The following is a 20,258-nucleotide window of genomic DNA, read 5'->3' as shown; positions in this document are numbered from 1 at the left end:
TGAAAAAAAATAAGACCTTGAAAATAAGAAAACACGACATGAAATAGCCTGCTCAATTTCCTAAAGGAAGAACTCAACTGATGATCGATATCTGAATGCTTATTAATGCTGTTTAATGCGTAAATGTGAGACTAACCCGAAATTCTGAAATCAATATATACGAGACTTAAACCTACGGGGGGAAAGTGATGTGTTTCATAGTTAGTCTCGACCTTTAACAATTATGCAGTGCAAAATTGGCAAGGACTGATGAATCTAACTTGAACGCACTCGAAACCTCGTATAAAACGTGCCTGGCAGTGTATAAAGTAGTAAAATAATATAAAATTAGGTAAAAACGTCGTATTAATGCCGCATCTAGGATTTCAACAAGCGAACTCTGGATGCAAACCCATTCATGTAGAAATTCCTTGGGCCAAAAAGCTTAAATTGTGGCAGCGTGATAGGGGTGAGTGTAGGGAGGAGAGGAGAGGATGGTATGAGGAGAGGGTTGGTGATGGTGGTTAGAGGCGGACGGGTGCCCAAAGTTTCTTTGGGCGATTTGCCATCATGAAACATTGTCTCAGGCTACAAAATATTACCACTGTCCTTCAACTCTCATTGCTTCTTTGCATAACAATGCGCACCGCGATACGCAAATACTGGCTCTGAGCACTATGGGACTTAACATCAATGAATTACTTTTGAATACATTATGGGCACAGCAGTGATCAATGTCTTATAAATAATTACTATTATAAACAGTCTTGATCACGATTTAACAAGGTGACCGGTTTCAACCACTACTGTGGTCATCTTCAGACCATTGAGTAGGAACCTCTTTCTGTTGAAGAAAGAGGTTCCTACTCAATGGTCTGAAGATGACCACAGTAGTGGTTGAAACCGGTCACCTTGTTAAATCGTGATCAAGACTGTTTTTAATAGTAATTATTAACATCAATGGTCATCAGTCCCCTAAAACTTAGAACTACTTAAACCTAACTAACCTAAGGACATCACACAACACCCAGTCATCACGAGGCAGAGAAAATCCCTGACCCCGCTGGGAATCGAACACGGGAAACCGGACGCGGGAGGCGACAACGCTACCGCACGACCACGAGCTGCGGACGACGCAAATACTGCATCTTCATTACTGAATGAAAATACATTTTATACTCATCCTAGTTTATTTTCGTTTCGGAAGCCCAGTGCGAGAAAAAATAATGCACAGAATAAAAAGGGTACTAGAGCAAATGCAAAATAAAAAAAAATAGAAGCCAGAGAAAGAGGTGGGAGGAAAGAAAGAATGGGAGGAGGGAGGAAGATATCTTGAACTGTACATCAACAAAAGTGATAGTTCTTCATGTTTTTTATAATGCAAGATAAAGCTGGTGTTGTGACTCTTTTGCGTAATAAGTGAATTTTAACGGTTATTTCATCATAACACAATACTTTTGAGAAACATATATACGTCACGAACAGTTGATGAAGTTCCTTTCTCTCATTGTTCATGAGCATTACCAAAGACGTGTATCTTCATTCTCCCTCTGTCTTTTTCTGGAATCCAGAAGAAACAGTTCGCTACAACTCAAAGTAACACATTCTCAGCATGTAGTTGTCGGCTCTGCGTTTGTGTGTTAGAGCACTTCTATTAATTTGGATTACAGAAGTTTCAGGTACCAGCCAATTTCAATACCGATATAGCATGTGGTCCAATATTCTGCCTCCTATTTCACATGACAATTCCAGCCAATGACGTCAGTATTACAACGAGGAAACCCACCAGATTCGTCGCATATGAACGTGTGTTGTGTGGAAGCTACATCAGTCGCGTCAGGAACGGGAGCCTTTATGTCCTGCATAGCCATACATGTGGTTGCGCCAAACAATGATAATTCAAACCGGAGCCGGCGTACAGCATCGCACACGCGCCCTCATTCAGCTGCTGAGCCTCTTTAATTCCGCGGCATTGATGTGGTGACGTGTCGTGTTCTCCTTTGTCTCTACTCGTAACACAGGGACGCTAGTCTCTGGGGACGCAGTGGCACCAGATGACGAATATACGTTTTAGCCCCTAGCCCTAAAAGCGGGCGACCAATTCTGTGTGCGTACAGTTCTATGATTACAGTGTTACTGTTACTCATTGACGAGATTCATTAAATGATTTGGTGCTTTCTCCACAAAAACGCAATTCCATGACACTCTTTAGCAGTTCAATGCGGAGAAGACACAATGTTCTCTGTATGTTCTGCTCTTATGAGCCAAAACATAGTGACCTTTGCCCATAACAAGATTTAATGCCGCTTGGTGGTAAGCAACCACGTGACGCGGTAGTGGAAGTTCCGGGTGGTTGTAATTAAAGTACGGAGGTCAAGAGTGTGCTTTAACTATCGTAGGTCAGTGAAACTTGGTAGATATGCTAATGTATTAACATGAAACCGATTTACGACGGAAAAAATAGTTCCAATATTTGCCATCAGGTGCAAATATGGCGCTGTAGGGCATCTCGTCCACGTCCCCGGTTCTCATATTGAAGAAACTGTGTTAGGAATGTTTAATAATAAAGCCACCATCACGCCTTTCTCATTTGTGTCACATTTTCTGCCAACATTCCGTTCCGAATCCATTGCATACGGAAACATTTTTATACGTCTTTGTTGCATTCACAACACCAGGTCAACAGCCGGTAGCCAAAACTGGAACTAATTTTTTTTCCGCTCCACATTAATTCAGTAGAACGTCTACCAAGTTTCGCTACCATACGATAATTACACCCCGTAATAGACCCCTGTCAGTAGCAGTGCTTTAACTATAACCATGCGGTATATAACAGGAACATACACGAATGGGAATCATTCTAGCGACGAATAGGCAGCAAATGTGGAAATCCACAGACATAAGAGACTTTGACAAAGGGCAGATCGTTACAGCCCGGGCCTGGGAAAGACTGTCTCGAATATGGCGAAGCTGGTCAGACGTTCGCGTGCTACTAAATTTTAATTTCCATCATTGCTTCTCTGATACGTAGATTCAACAATGGGGGCGAAAGACTACATCCCCGTCTCACACCCTTTTCAATCCGAACACTTCGTTCTTGGTATTCCACTCTAGGGGCTTGTACATGTTGTATATTATTCGTCTCTCCCTATTGCTTACCGTATTTTCCTCAGAATTTCGGACATCCTGCACCATCTGAAATTGTCGAACGCTGTTTTCAGGTCGACAATTCCTATGAAAGTTTCTTGATTTTTCTTTAGTCTTGCTTCCATTATCAACTGCAACGTCATAACTGTCTCTTTGGTGACTTTACCTTTCCTAAATCCTAATTGTCATCTAACACATCTTCAATTTTCTTTTCCAGTCTTCTGTATATTATTGTTCTCAGCGGTATGGATGCATAAGCTGTTAAGCTGATTGTTTAACAATTATCACATGTGTCAGCTCTTGCATTCTTCGAAATTGTGTCGATGATGTTTTTTTTTTCCGAAAGTCAGATGGTATATCGCCAGATCCATACTACGTGAACAGTCGTTTTGCTGCCACTTTCATTTTAAAAATTCTGATGGAATGATATCTATCCCTTCAGCCTTATTTGATGTAGAGTCTTCCTGAGCTCGTTTAAATTCTGATGCCTGTACTGTATCCATTATCTCTTCCACATCGTTTCCTGTTTCTTCTTCTGTCACAAGAGACCAGTCTTCGCTCTCATAGGTGCCTTCAGTGTACTCTTTTCAACTATCTGCTCTCTCATCTGCATTAACAGTGAAGTTCTCATTGCACTCTTAATGTTACCATCCTTGCTTCTAGGGTCACCAATGGTTGTTGTGGCTTTTCTGTATGCTGAGTCAGTCCTTCCGACAGTCATTTCTTTTTCGATTTCTTCAAACTTTTCACGCAACCATTTCGCCTTAGCTCCCCTGAACCTCATATTTATTTTATTCCAAAGTTACTTGTAGTTCTGTATTCCTGAATTCCTCTCAGCATTTTTGAACTTCCTTCCTTCATCGATCAACTGTCGAACTTCTTCCGTTACTCACGTATCTTCACAATTACCTTCTTTGTACCTATGTTTTTTCTTTCCAACTTCAGTGATTCCTCTGTTTTGAGATGTCGATTCCACATCAACTGAACTTCATACTGAAATATTCCGTATCACAGTATCTATGGCGTTAGAGAACTTCAAGCGCAATCCTCATTCCTTAGTACCTCCGTATCCCACTTCTTTGCTTATTTATTCATGACTAGTCTCTTAAGCTTCAGCCTGCACTTCAACACTACTAAATTGTGATCTAAATCTACATTTGCTCCTGGGTACGCCTTACAATCCAGTATCTGACTTCGGAATTCTTTCTTACCTTAATGTAATCCAACTGAAAGTTTCCCGTATCTCCCTGCCTTTTCGAAATATACCTCCTCCTCTTCTGATTCTTTAACAGAAAATTCGCAATTACTAGCTAAAATTTATTGCAAAACTCACTTAGTCCCTCTCCTCTCTCATTCCTAGTACCAAGCCCATTGTCCCGCATCCCTTTCCTCTATTCGCTTCCACACAACCGCATTCTAAACGCTCATTACTATTAAATTTTCGTGTACTGAACTACCTGTTCAGTGTCCTCAATACTTCCTCTATCTCTTCATCTTCAGCTTGCGACGTTGACATGTATACCTGAACTATGCTGTTGGTGCCGCTTTTCTGTCAGTTCTGATGAGAAGAACCCTATCACTGAACTGTTCATAGTAACACATTTTGCGCCCCACCTTCTTATTCATAACGAATACTATTCCCGTTCTATCATTTTATGCTGCTGTCGATATTACCGCATACTCATCTGAAAAGAAATCCTTATCTTCTATGAATTTCACTTAATTGATTTCCAGTTACATCTAGATTGAGCCTTAGTATTTCCTTTTTCTATTTGTCTAGTTTCCCTACGACGTTCAAGCTTCTGACATTCCGCGCCTCGAGTCATAGAACAGTAGCCTTTCTTTGGTTATTCAATCTTTTTTTTTCTGTGGACTGCTTAATCGTTATTGTGGACCACCTGTTTACAAAAATGTTGATGTCTTCCCCGGTGGAAATGGCATTTTACAGTAGGGTATGTCTCCACGTCACGAGGCGACCATTCTGTTACAGTAGTTTGAGGAGCTTCGTAGTCTCGATAGCCAAATTCGCCAGTGGAAGTCGCATTGGTCGCTTTGGGTCATCAGCTCGACGCCCGCTGATTCTGGCCCATAATTTTCTGGAATTGAGTGCTCTGATCGTAGATACTTGTTGTCACATGTCTCTGGAAACCTTCCAATGAGAATGAAATTTTCATTCTATCGTGAAGCGTGCGATAATGTGGAGCTTCTTAGCAGACTAAAACTGTGTGGCCGGACCGAGATTCGAAATCAGAACCTTTTCCTTTTGCAGGCAATTACTCTAGCGACTGAGCTACCCGAGTACGACTCGCGACCTGTATTTACTTCTGGCAGTACCTCATCTCCTACCTCCAAATTTTCCAAACTTCACAGAAACTCTTCTGTGAAACTTGCAGAACTAGCACTCCTGGAAGAAAGGATATGACGGAGACATGGCTTAGGCACAGCCGGGGGGATGTTTCAAGATAGAAATTTCAGCCCGTAGAGCATTTACCTGCGGAAGGTTGAGGCCTCGAGTTCGAGTCTCTGTCCGCCACAAATTTTTAATCTCGCAAGAAGTGTATACATAACGTTTTTATTCATCACAGCATTTCTTGCTGTATTTCTTTGTAATTATAACAGCCTTTTTTTAGAGAAAACATTTCAAGTGTGTTACTAACGGAACAACTTTACGTAGGGGAAACTCTTATAAACTGTACCAGTTTCAGCATTTTCCTGATTTTGCTGAAATCTAAAAGTAATACTAATAATAACAGCAATGTGTAGTCCGTTCTCTAAGACGCATATGCCGAATGTTTCGAAAATAAATTATCTGCGATTTAAAGGAAGTAAACACAATAAACCGGTGGAGTAGCCGACTTTCCGTCTTAACTATTGACAGGCTTGGGAGAGCCAGTCACGGCAAGACTATTTCATCTGGTGTGCGAGATGTATAAGGCAGGCGAAATATCCTCAAACTACAAAGAGAATGTAATGATACCAATTTCAAAGAAAGCAAGTTCTAAGGGGTGTGAATATTACCAAACTATAAGTTTAATAACTCATGTCCGTAAAATACTAACAAATTAATTACAGAAGAATGGAGAAGCTGGTAGCAGCTGGTGTCTCGAACTCCGGAGAAATATGGAAACGCGAGGCAATAACTGCCCTTCGATTGTCATAGGAGATAGTTGTCGAAAGGCAAACATGCACCTATAACTTTTTTGGACTTAGAGAGAAGCTGCGACTAGAATCCTATCTTTGAAAGTCTGAGGAAGCAGGCGTGAAATTCAGGGATCTAAAGGCTACTTACAACTTATACAGAGACCAGACGGCAGTTATAAGGGTCTAGGGGCAAGGAAGTGAAGTAGTGTTTGAGAAGGGAGAGAGCAGGGACGCAGCCTATCGCCGATGTTGTTCAAAATGGTTCAAATGGCTCTGAGCACTATGGGAATTAACTTCTGAGGTCATCAGTCCCCTAGAAATTAGTACTACTTAAACCTAACTAACCTAAGGACATCACTCACATCCATGCCCGAGGCAGGATTCTAACCTGCGACCGTAGCGGTCGCGCGGTTCCAGACTGTAGCGCCTAGAACCGCTTCGCCACTCCGGCCGGCTCCGATGTTGTTCAGGCTGAACACTGAGCAAGCAGTAACGGAAACTAAAGAAAAATTTTGAGTACCATTTAAAATTCCGGGGAAAGAAATACAATTCTTCGACATTGCCAAGGACGTTGTAATTATGCCAGAGACGGCAAAGGACTTGGAAGAACAGTTGAACGGAATGGACAGCGTCTAGCAAAGAGGATGTAAGACGAACAACAACAAAAGGAAAACAAAGTTAATGGAATGTAATTGAATTAAATCATGTGATGCTGAGAGAATGAGATTAGGAAATGAGACACTAAAAGTACTAGACGAATTCTGCTATTTGAGCAGTAACATAACCGATTATAGCCGAAGTAGAGAGAATGTCAAATGCAGACAGGCAACTGCAAGAAAAGCGGTTCTGAAGAAGAGAAATTCTTTAACATCGAATAAAATTTTAAGTGTTAACAAGACTTTTCTGTTGGTATTTGTCAGGAGTGTAGTTATGTATGGAAGTGATACAGGGACATGAAACGGTTTAGACAAGAAGAGAACAGAGGCTTTGGAAATATGGTGCTTCAGGAAAATGCTGAAGATTAGATGGGTAGATCAGGTAATTAATGAGAAAGTAATGAATAGAATTAGGGAGACAAGACATTTATGGAATAATTTGACTAAAAGCACGGATCGTTTCATAGGACACATTTTAAGACATAAACTGACCACCATTTTAATAGTGAAGGGAGGTGAAGGGATAAAAATCATAGGAGGAGGTCAAGAGATGAATACAGTAAGGAGATTCAGAAGGATGTAAGCTGCAGCAGTTGTTCGGAGATGAAAAAGCTTGCGCCAGGTAGAGCAGCGTGGAGAACTTCTTGGGACTGAAGACCACAACGACAACAATACAACGGATAGAGAGGTGCAAACTTGTAGAATTTATAAGGAGGGCTTATGGTTTGTACCTCCCGTGTTACAAGTCGCAACACTACAAACGTTTTCAACAGCAAGAAATAGAGAAATTTGTTAATATGACCAACATTTATTTTAATATTTAAGACAGCAGCAAACAAAGCTGTGCGCTTCATACATATTCATTACCTGAAACGTTAGGCTACGTTTGGCCTTACAGTGGACATTTACGACACTAGCTATAATTCGAGTTTGCAGATGTCACAAAAAATAATTTCTTCTTCGCACCTATGTTGACACACTGGGTACGGAACAACAAACAACATTTGAGGAACTTAATCGTGTCTGTATCCTGGTCATTTCTGGAGATCTTGCAGAACCATTTTGAAGACATATTCGCACGTTTCGTTTGGCCAATTTAAGTTTTGTTAGGCGTACTTTTGCTTTACTCAGATTCTTTGCCAAGGAGGAGTCCCTTGTAATGGTCACAGCAGCGGGTGATGTTGTTCTGTTTCTTATTCTTTTTACGGTGTTGGCATAGGCGAGGTATGTTGCGGACGTACTAACACCTTCCTGCAACAGGTTTCTTTTGTGAGAGTGAAGGACCCAGGATTGTATAATTTGGAATTAATTTTGAATTTCCAGGGAGTTCTTCTCTTGTTTCCTTACTCATTTATTCTCTGTTATTTCTAGCATTTAATTATGAACTGGATTTAGTCGCCAGAAAGTCCGGATTCCGAAAAATGTGTACATCCAATGGCCAGGTTCCTGTTTCTTTAAAGCCACTAACAGGACTTTGTACGGTAGCAGTCCTGCCGTATGAGTCTCCTGAAAGATGAGCAATTACTTTAGACTAACATTGCAGTTAGGACTTGTGCGAAGCCATTTGAAAGCTGCTTTGTTGAAATAATCTGCAAGTGGCTTAAAAATGTTGGGTCTATTGGCTGTAGCCTAAGAGTTGCTTGTGAAAAGTATGAATACACCATTATCTCTAGCTAACGCTGTATCGGAAAAACAAATAGCAGTACAACTGTTAGACCGTCTGGCAAGATTAACCAACAGTTAAAACACGTATACCGCATATTATTTTAAAATATTATTGTGAAGGTGGTTCTATGAACTCTCTACCAGGCATTTAACTGTGATTTGCGAATGTATAAAGTGCTGATACAATTTTCTACACACAACATTTACTACACGGTGGCTGGGACGATATGAGAAGCATCTGCGCTGCATCATCACTGAATGAGTAATATGCTATATACATTATAAATAGGCTTACATATCTGCAAAAAATATTTACTTTCTCAGGCCATATAGCGAAATTGAACCTCTAGAAGCGAAAACTATAAAAGGTCTATCGATCTGATCACGTACAAAAACAAGGTAATACCTAATACACATTTTGTGCAACATGCAGCATCTTCATGGAGATAGTTTGCTGGATATCTTAGGGCTAAAATTTAAATGTTTTACGGTTTGTATTATTTAATCCTACATGTTTTATTTAGTAATGTTCAAATTACATAATTATTTCCAACATGCTCATTAATAATGTAACGAATATGTCTTCTTTCTGCTTTCTTCCAATTATTTTTAAATGCTGCCTGAGAGTGAAAAGTCAAATCACTGGACATCTGTTAATAAATAGCTGGCTTCATGTTCCCTATGGATTTTCATAACTTTCTTAATGCATTTCAGGAATTTAGTCTCCCATCCTAACCTTGTCTAAGCTGATGCCCTTTCTCTTATGAGTTCGACGTCAAAGAGCATTCATATACTTTTTCCTACTTACGTCTTCGCTTTTTAGTGTCTTCGCTTTCCATGTCCCTTCGATGTGTTATTCTAGGAATATCAGTGTGTTTCCGAATCGAAAAATTTCAATGAAACGTATTTACTAAGTGGTATCCTATTCTTTGGTATCCCTAGGTTCCATTACGTCATTTTATTTTGTTTCAGCACATTTCTTTATTTTCTGTCTGTGACTGAGGAACTTACAGTCTATCCTAGAATAATTTGTTGTACGAATATTTTTTCTAAGAACTAATTTCACCTTTCATCTTATATATATGCCTTGATTTTCTTGTAATTGTCGGTAGCTTGTTTACTTCAGTAAAATCATAATTAATTCATTCAGCTCTGATTTGAGAACTGGCTTTGGGCGGAATTATTTACACCATTCTTGTAATCCGTATGACGTCTCCTTTCCGAATGGCTGTATTTATAATTTAACTTAATGACACATAGTCCCCTGTGCAGTGGAGAAATACTTCACAAGAGTTTCATTTTTATTGTGAAAACATCGTCAGTGGCATATTGTGTTCCTTTAACTTTATTTGGTGTTTCTGAGTTGCAGTTGTTTTGATGCACCAACTACATTATCAGAGGGCACGGTTCTTTTCATACTTTTATTACCGCTTATTTCAATCAGTGGGGTGATAAACGAATGAATTTTCTGATGGCTCGAAATTCCCAATCACAACGAATTGCGCTGTTGTCCCTGACTAAATTCCAAGTACTTGCATAGTGTCTGATGGAATATAAGAAAATTATACATTTGATTATCTATTCACCTGAAGAGCTTGCTAACCTTAGCAGCTTCATTGGTGATAATAGACAGAAGAAGGCATTTTTCCATATTAATATTTTGCTATGAGCGATAGTAATGATCGAATACTAGTCTTTATAAATGTAGTTAATTGCTGGCAAACGTTCATTTTTGCTTATCTTCGCGATCAGGCTCTATAACTTTACGAAAAACGGTGGTAAAAAGAAATGCCCTCCTACAAGTGTTCCAAAATTTTAAACGTTGCAGCTTGAGATATTACATCCCCAGCTGCGCTTCTACAGAGTGTGTCACTTGGCGTCTGACAGGGTGGCACCACGCTAAGTGTACTTATTTCTTCGACGTTGTGTATTAGCTAACATCAAATAATGTAGAACTATCAAATTAGTACTCCCACATGGTGCAAAATGGCCGCGACATACTGGGCTGAACCATGGAATTCGCCACTGCAGTGACACTATGTGTAAAATGTTGGGTATTTGTTTTAATAAGAACTTAGAGATCTTCCTGTTGTCTCCTCAGAACTTACGAAATTTTTAGAACAGAATCATGTTTTGGACTGTATTTCATTTCGCAGGTTTCCAGGAGTAGGATCTTATTACTTTGCTACACGGTGACCAAAGTTTTGAACTTTTTTTCGTGTTTCCCACAATCAGGACATACAGCATCGGCGGTAGGAACTTGAAAATTTTATAGTGCTGTTTACACTATATGTTAACTCCCGAGTCAATATTTTTTGCTTCAAGCACACTTCGGCCAGAAGTTTACAGTTAACAATTGATGTGGACAGAGTTAGTATACAGTACTTGAACCCAGTTACATGACAGCTCTTACTTCATGTAGACTGCTTTTGACTTTAGACACAATGATATTTATAACACGACAGTAACCATTACCGGTTTCAGCTCTCATGGCAGGTTTAAGGCCCAAGCGATACAAGTCGCCACTTGGGGCACCAACCGAGGACGGGTGCCAGAGGCGCCCATGCGTAAGATATCCGTACAGAACATGTCACAATTACTAGAGGCCGCTTGGGCACTGAACTCATGGGCTCAAACTCAAGATACGTATGCAGTGCGTATCAAAGACACGAGTAAAAGTAAACGACCGAAAAACGAGGAACTGGTGGTGGGAGGAGGTGGGCGCCGAATGACAAGTCCCTTGTATGAAGAAATGTTCTGTAACCGGCTATTGGTACATACCTACACATTGAATACGGCATTTCGCAAAGGAAGTGTTGTCATGAGAAGTCTAAGACTAACCCCGGGGAATCATGGAATAAACATGAAAACATACACTGCTGGAAAAAAATTAGTACATCCTTTTACAGGTTACCAATTCGCTCAAGATCTGTCGTTGCAAAAGTGCATATTGAGTACATGAAATGATTACATTTACAGGTCAATAGTACAAGCGGTTCTGAAGTATTAGGTATAGACCCATGCAGAAACACCTATGTTAGTACGTGGTATAGCCCCTATGGGGTGCAATGGAGGCATTGACTGGCATCCAGTCGATCGTAGAGGTGGCGAAAAGTCTTGGGATACTTTATGGCACGCCTGCTCGACCTTTTCACGTAGTTAAGCAGGAACTGTTGGTTGACGAGTCACATGAGTCACTTCCCACACCATCGCATCCCTCGCGTGCTAGACTGGAGAAAATTCTGGTAATCTTCTCTGTCTCGTGATGACCGGGTGTTGTGTGATGTCCTTAGGTTAGTTAGGTTTAAGTAGTTCTAAGTTCTAGGGGACTGATGACCATAGATGTTAAGTCCCATAGTGCTCAGAGCCATTTGAACCATTTTAGTCTGGTAATCGTGCTGGCCAGGGAACTTGCAGTATGTCTTGCAGAGCACGTTGAGTTACACGGGCAGTGTATAAGCGAGCATTATCCTGTTTGAACAACACATCACTTTCCTGTTGCAAGGATGGCGAAAGAACATCATACTGCAAGTACCGAGCGCTGGTTAGCGACCCCTCCAGAAACACCAGACGTGAATGGTTGTTGTAGCTTATCACACCCTCGGCACCATAAGGCCTGGTTTGAGACAAGTGTATCTTGGACGAATGCACTCTGAGAGACAGTGCTCACCAAGTCTGAGCCGTACGCGCAAACGACCATAACTTGCGTGAGGGCAGCAATTGCTGTCATCGAAGAAAACCATGGCGAACTGTTCCATCACCCAAATGATTCTTTGGTGGCACCAATCGAGCCGTGCATGTCAATGTCGTGGCGAGAGTAGAAGACGGGCTAGATGTTTGCGTGCCCAACAGTGGGTGCTGCTGCGTGTCGAGTCACAAGTTTTCTTATCTGTTCTGTGGTAGCTGTACGGTCTGCTACGACGATATTGGCGGGCGTCTGTGCTGCAAGGCCGTCCAGAACCTCGTCTACGTATGAGATAATTGTGACAATTGATATCTGCATCGTTGCACAACAGACACAGCATGACCAACTCGTGTGTCAATCCTGCCACTCGAAAGCCAACGATTTGAGCCCTTTCAGTTGGGTGTAGGAAGCAAGGGTATGTCTCCGCGGTATCGTTTCCTGCTTGATTCACTCAGTTGCACCACACGGAGCCTTATGTCTGCGAGCATTCCGTGTTAAATGGTAGACACAGATGACGCCCTGATAGCTATGACATTATGCTTCTGTTGCCGGACGACTTTGAAACTACACTCCTGGAAATGGAAAAAAGAACACATTGACACCGGTGTGTCAGACCCACCATACTTGCTCCGGACACTGCGAGAGGGCTGTACAAGCAATGATCACACGCACGGCACAGCGGACACACCAGGAACCGCGGTGTTGGCCGTCGAATGGCGCTAGCTGCGCAGCATTTGTGCACCGCCGCCGTCAGTGTCAGCCAGTTTGCCGTGGCATACGGAGCTCCATCGCAGTCTTTAACACTGGTAGCATGCCGCGACAGCGTGGACGTGAACCGTATGTGCAGTTGACGGACTTTGAGCGAGGGCGTATAGTGGGCATGCGGGAGGCCGGGTGGTCGTACCGCCAAATTGCTCAACACGTGGGGCGTCAGGTCTCCACAGTACATCGATGTTGTCGCCAGTGGTCGGCGGAAGGTGCACGTGCCCGTCGACCTGGGACCGGACCGCAGCGACGCACGGATGCACGCCAAGACCGTAGGATCCTACGCAGTGCCGTAGGGGACCGCACCGCCACTTCCCAGCAAATTAGGGACACTGTTGCTCCTGGGGTATCGGCGAGGACCATTCGCAACCGTCTCCATGAAGCTGGGCTACGGTCCCGCACACCGTTAGGCCGTCTTCCGCTCACGCCCCAACATCGTGCAGCCCGCCTCCAGTGGTGTCGCGACAGGCGTGAATGGAGGGACGAATGGAGACGTGTCGTCTTCAGCGATGAGAGTCGCTTCTGCCTTGGTGCCAATGATGGTCGTATGCGTGTTTGGCGCCGTGCAGGTGAGCGCCACAATCAGGACTGCATACGACCGAGGCACACAGGGCCAACACCCGGCATCATGGTGTGGGGAGCGATCTCCTACACTGGCCGTACACCACTGGTGTTCGTCGAGGGGACACTGAATAGTGCACGGTACATCCAAACCGTCATCGAACCCATCGTTCTACCATTCCTAGACCGGCAAGGGAACTTGCTGTTCCAACAGGACAATGCACGTCCGCATGTATCCCGTGCCACCCAACGTGCTCTAGAAGGTGTAAGTCAACTACCCTGGCCAGCAAGATCTCCGGATCTGTCCCCCATTGAGCATGTTTGGGACTGGATGAAGCGTCGTCTCACGCGGTCTGCACGTCCAGCACGAACGCTGGTCCAACTGAGGCGCCAGGTGGAAATGGCATGGCAAGCCGTTCCACAGGACTACATCCAGCATCTCTACGATCGTCTCCATGGGAGAGTAGCAGCCTGCATTGCTGCGATAGGTGGATATACACTGTAGTAGTGCCGACATTGTGCATGCTCTGTTGCCTGTGTCTATGTGGCTGTGGTTCTGTCAGTGTGATCATGTGATGTATCTGACCCCAGGAATGTGTCAATAAAGTTTCCCCTTCCTGGGACAATGAATTCACGGTGTTCTTATTTCAATTTCCAGGAGTGTATTAACAGCACATCTACTATCCCACAGTTGACATATACTCTCATCAGATTAAAACCGACGTCGTCGTTCCAGGTGTACTAACTTTCCTCCAGCAGTGTATAAAGATGTATGTGTGTAAAAACTGAATGTTCGATATAGTTTATATTTGATACTAAGCGTGACAGAAGTGCGTGATTTATGGCGTCGCAGAGGTGACTGTTACTTCATTGTGCAAAGTAATGAAAATATTTAGCCATTGTGATACTACGAGTAGTTGAATAGTCTTGTTATATTTCTTGCAGTAGGGAGCTTATGAGTGAAAACAGAGAGCAATATTTAACAAATAGAATTTGGATATTGCAGTTTAAACTCGAAAATCATTGCATATGCAGACCAGCTTAGCAGATCACTTAGCAATGGAGGGTATCTGGCAATTTTCACAGCTTATTTCGTTCCGAAGCTGCCATTACGGAAGAAGGCTAGCGTGCTAAATTACTGGTGACACACAGTGTGAATTGTGGAGCATTAATCAACGAAATATTTGCATGGGTACTAGAAACAGTACTGTTCTGCTGAAAAAACAAAAGGATGCATTATAACTTTGGAATTCGTGTAACTTGGAAGAAAATCTTACGCGTTGTTTTAACGCTATACAGGGACAAAAGGCAATTTCTCAAATCTTCTGGAAAGATTTGTACCAGACTATGAAATGCAGATAGAAATGGAACGTTGCAGAAACACGTCGGACGATGCAAATTGATGTGTATTGAATAACCAAAGACTAGTCCACAAAATGAAAGCCCATTAAACTTAATAAGAAGCCGTCGATAGGGAGTGCATAAATATTTTAAAAAGATGACACACGTCTGAGACATCCATACTCACATAGAGGCTTTCCCATTTACTTAATTACTTGCTTGGTGGGCACTGTTAGCTTTCTCGCTTTACGGGTATCTGATTTAGTGCTATAATCACACCACTCAGGGAATTCATTAGGAAGCTAATGAATGCTAACGGTAGGGAATCGGACGTGCGGCAACTTCAAATCGGCTATTAACCCTCACAGTCACAGAAGTGATATAGCTGCTAGCTATCATTTGCAGCTGGACCACGGCCGTCACAAGGATGTAATACAATTTAGAAACAGGACTTACCATAAGCTGACCTTTCAACTCAGCCACTCAGGAACCAGTGGCTCATATTTCTACTCTGAACATTTCTGCATCACGCAATCAAGTTGAAAAGATGCCGGAATGTGAGCATAAGCAGATCGAATCACGTCAGCTGCACGCGCCAAGATGTCAACTAGCTTCTCGGCCGGTCGACTGTGCGGTATAAGTCTCGTATAAGGTCAAGCAGTATGTGTTTCCATAAATTTACATATTTTAATTATTTTACTAACTTCCTGCGAAAATATACGAACACATTTTTTTTTACCTAATCTGACATTATATTTCCAAATCATGTATCAAACTTTAGAATGTAAATTTGTTGTTGTGATTTTCTACGATATCTGCTATCCAAACCAAACCAAAATATCGTCAGCCGCGTTCGTTGCACAACAACCTGAAAAGTCCATTTACTATTTCATTAGTGATATCTAAGTGGTATCTAAGTGTATGGTTGCACATAACAACTAACAACTGCAATAATTTCTGCTCTTTGCTGTCTATCGTTCAAATCGTTGAGGTACAACTGGATATGTAGTTAACTATCTCGCATATTTAATTTGTTCTCTCTTCCCATACCTGAGAGCCTTATGTTCTTCTGGTCAGATGTAATTGTAATGGTGGTTTGTCTAGAAGTCCTAGGGAATGTTGAAGCTTTGATATATTCATGTCTGCCTTCACGGAAGTCAACTGAGTTCCGCTTTTCACACAAGAATTTGTACTATCTTTGCTGCTGCGGGAGATGGTAACAGGCAGAGGACTGCTCGAGAAAACTTTCTTAGAATACTCGGGATCTAGCACAGACTTAAGATGATCTTTGGAAGTGGATAATGAGGAGATGTTACTATGGTTCCGAGAAAATAGGCCGAAATTAATTCGCAAACACTATTTAATTAAACAGGTAGTTACATATGCCGGGACTGATGGTTCTCTCGCCAACTAGCAAAGGAAAACATTAACTACACATGTTTCCTACGACCAAACATTCTCTTAAAAGACTTTTTCTCACTACTGAAAACTGCATACGAGGCTGTCAAGGTCTGCGTCATTAATCCCCAGACGCAGGAACAATCCCCATATTACTTCAATGTAATCACACACCAGGCTTTCTCTGTGGTCGCGCAAATAACTTGTGAAGATACTGTTGTCACTCGTATGCATATCGAGTTAAATAGCACTCACATGGAAAGCTAAGACTGATTAACAAACACATTGCAATATCTCCCTCCTCTTTCAAAAAACGTTGGTCATGTCCTTCCTTTGTTAACAGCGCGTGACATTCTCACTATTGTTGCAGATTATACTTTTTATGAACAAAAGCAGTTCCCTACTAATGGTGCAACCTATACTAATATTCGAAACTCAGTCATAAACTATTCTCGCTTTACGATAGCAAAAACTGAAATCAAGAGTGAAAAATCGTTAAGTTTTAAATTCATTATGATAAGTGCGAAACATTCTAACAATCACAGTAGTGATTACAAATACCAATCATAATACCACCACATAAATAAAACAAATTTCAGAACGTACATACACATTAATAATTATTACGGTATAAAAAAGTGAATAAAGTAGATGGTGTAGGACACGGGCTTATTAATACATACAGATAATTTATAGCAATATTACAGAATTGAATTCACAGGCATATAGAAAGCAACTTCTAAATAAAAAGAAGTTACACTGAGTACGTCTGTAAGAACAGGTAATACATACGCAAGCACCGGAAAAAGGAAAAAGATTTGTTTATATTTTGTTTTCACGAACTACTAAGACACTTATAAGTTGTACGCTCTTTACGGGGGATCACACGCATGTTTTAAGTGTAGCACATGATATACTGAAGTTCTGACAATGTATCCTGGGTCAAGCGGTAACAGTCAGAATCACTTAGACTATACTACAAGACTGACAGTGATGAATATGAAAGAAAAAGAAGAAGCCATTGACAGATGGGACAGTTCCTTTTGTTCGTTGTGAAACAAATACAAATATGAGCATCATAACAGCCCTACAGAACTGACTCTTCTTCACTTGATCATTTATTGGGGTAGCCCATACCAGTCAGTTCAATAGCGAAGACAGTGAAAATGACACGATGTGCCCGCTTCTATCTACACATGGCATATTGAGTGTAACGTCACCCATGTCGCAGGTGGGTAGCAACATTTTGGTGACTTAATCATACCCTTACAGTTAGAGGCATGAAGGTCTCAACATCGCCCTTTAATGGTCGCTTTCAGTTAGGGTGTCATCAGCAGTCGGCCACTCAGTGTCCCTGACACTGCAGCCTCAGAATTTCGGATTCTTCTTTGACAACGTTTGTTACTACGTCGCATCGTTCACATCCAGCACTTTTTTCTTATGATGCCCATCAGTTCTGTTCTGTTATCGGACTGTTACCAGACTCTTAAAAAGTGGACTTAAGTATGATGTTACAAAGGGAGCCTAACTCATCTTAATACACATAAGAAAAAATGCTGTGGAAGACTCCTATTCCTTTTACAAGAAAATATTCATTCAAAGAGGCCTCTAGTCTTTCGCTCCTAATGGCCAATTTATTCATCGAAGAAGCAATGAAGCAAATAAAAGAAAGATTCAAGAGCAGGGTGAAGGGATATCAGTTCAAAATGAAAGTATATCAATGATTAGATTTGCTGATGACATTGCTATCCTTAATCAGTTTGAAGTAGACTTCAAATGGCTCTGAGCACTATGGGACTTAACATCTATGGTCATCAGTCCCCGTTTGAAGTAGAATTTCAGGATCTGTTGGATAAAATGAACAGTCTAATGAGTACAGAATGTGGACTGAGTGTAAATCAAACACAGCCGAAAGGAATGAGAAGTAGCGGAAATGAGAACAGCGAGAAACTTTACACCGAAACTGGTGACCACGGAGTGGACGAAGTTAGCGAAGTCAGCTACCTAGGAGCTAAATAACTTGTAATGGGCAGAGAGAATACGAAAGAAGAAAAAAATGTTCTTGGCCAAGAGAAGCCTGCTAGTACCAAATATAAGCTTTAATTCTGAAGAAGAAATTTCTTAGAATGGAAGTCTAAAAAAATGGCTCTGAGCACTATGGGACTCAACTTCTGAGGTCATTAGTCCCCTAGAACTTAGAACTAGTTAAACCTAACTAACCTAAGGACATCACAAACATCCACGCCCGAGGCAGGATTCGAACCTGCGACCGTAGCGGTCCTGCGGTTCCAGACTGCAGCGCCTTTAACCGCACGGCCACTTCGGCCGGCAGAATGGAAGTCTGGAGCGCAGCAGTGTATGGAAATGAAACATGGATTCTCGGGAAACCAGAACGGGGGAGAATCGAAGTATTTAAGATGTATGGAGTGATAAGGTAAGGAATGAGGAGGTTCTCACAATCAGATAGGAGAGGAATACATGGAACACACTGACAACAAGAAAGGTTATCATGACAGGGCATGTTTTATGGCTTACAATAGTAACTTACTTGGTCTTACGGGAAGCTGTACAGGGTAAAAACTGGAGAGGAAGACAGAGACTGGAACAAATCCAGCAAGTATTTGAGGACGTAAGTTTCTGAGATGAAAAGGTTGGCACACGAGACGAATTCGTGTCGGGTGGCAACAAATTAGTCAGAAGTGTAGCGTCTAAAAAACAAAAAAACAAAAAGGCTTCATGTATCACGAGGTCACTATAATACTTGCCACACATTTATACTTACGCTGCCTAGCAAGCCCTTGTAACCACTGTCTATAAGTTTGTCCTGACTTTACTATATTCAAAAAAATGTAAACCTTGAGCCCGGTTCATGGACTTTCTCTACATAGTATGTGTTCAAAGCGTGTATAGTTCTTAAAAGTTCAAAGGCTCTGGTCGAAAAGTGGCGATTGAATTGCAGCACATCCTATACAGTGATACAACGGTCGTTGGTAAGGAAACAGTTGTTTAACAGTACTTCGCACTTGGTGTGCAGGTAGGTGAACTTCAAACTGGGCGAAGTGTTTAACCTAGTCCCTTTTCTCCTCTTCAAATGAGTGAAACTGAGGCATTAATGATGGCTGCGTAAGTCGTGGCCTCTGACTGCGATTTTCATTGGCTGCCCTTATGTTCCGAGGCGTCGAATGTTATGTCCTCGTTGTTGACGATAAATGAATGGAAGGTGGCCAAAGGATCTGTCGCTGTAGTTACTCGTATAAGTAAGCAAAAGATTAGTTGGTATAGTGCACTTCAAGTAAATACATTTTACTCAACCTGTTGCCGAAGAACTGCTACACTGCTAACAACTTGTGGCAGCCGAGCGTAGTTAATAGCAGAGGCCCGACACAGGCGTGCGTCCGTGTACACAGAATGTTTGCCGGTAGAGCTTTGTGTAACTTTAGGCAACAACTAGCAAAACAGAATTAATCTCGAAGACTAGTGCCCAGGTGCCCGCCGCTCATAACACCGTCATGGAGGTCTTCACTGGTCGGCCGCCTGGAGGTTCTTCATTGATCATGTCATCCTATTGGTTGCCATATTCAATGTGCCGTTCACAGTACCCTCTGGAATCTTCATTGAAGTGCCGGCTCTAGCAGTATCGATAAGCTACGACACTACAGATACAGTGTTATGATTTGCTGTAATCGTGATAGCAATTAGGTGTAAGATATGGTAGGATACGTATTGCTATTTATTTTCCGTGTATTTCCTTGTAGGTTCCCGTCCTTAGAGTAATTATGCTGAGACGACATTACACACTGGTCGGCCGCCTGGAGGTTCTTCATTGATCATGTCATCCTATTGGTTGCCATATTCAATGTGCCGTTCACAGTACCCTCTGGAATCTTCATTGAAGTGCCGGCTCTAGCAGTATCGATAAG

The sequence above is a fragment of the Schistocerca nitens genome, chromosome 5, assembly GCF_023898315.1.
Source record: "Schistocerca nitens isolate TAMUIC-IGC-003100 chromosome 5, iqSchNite1.1, whole genome shotgun sequence".
In the NCBI taxonomy this organism is placed as follows: Eukaryota; Metazoa; Arthropoda; class Insecta; order Orthoptera; family Acrididae; genus Schistocerca; species Schistocerca nitens.
This window is presented reverse-complemented; position numbering follows the sequence as displayed.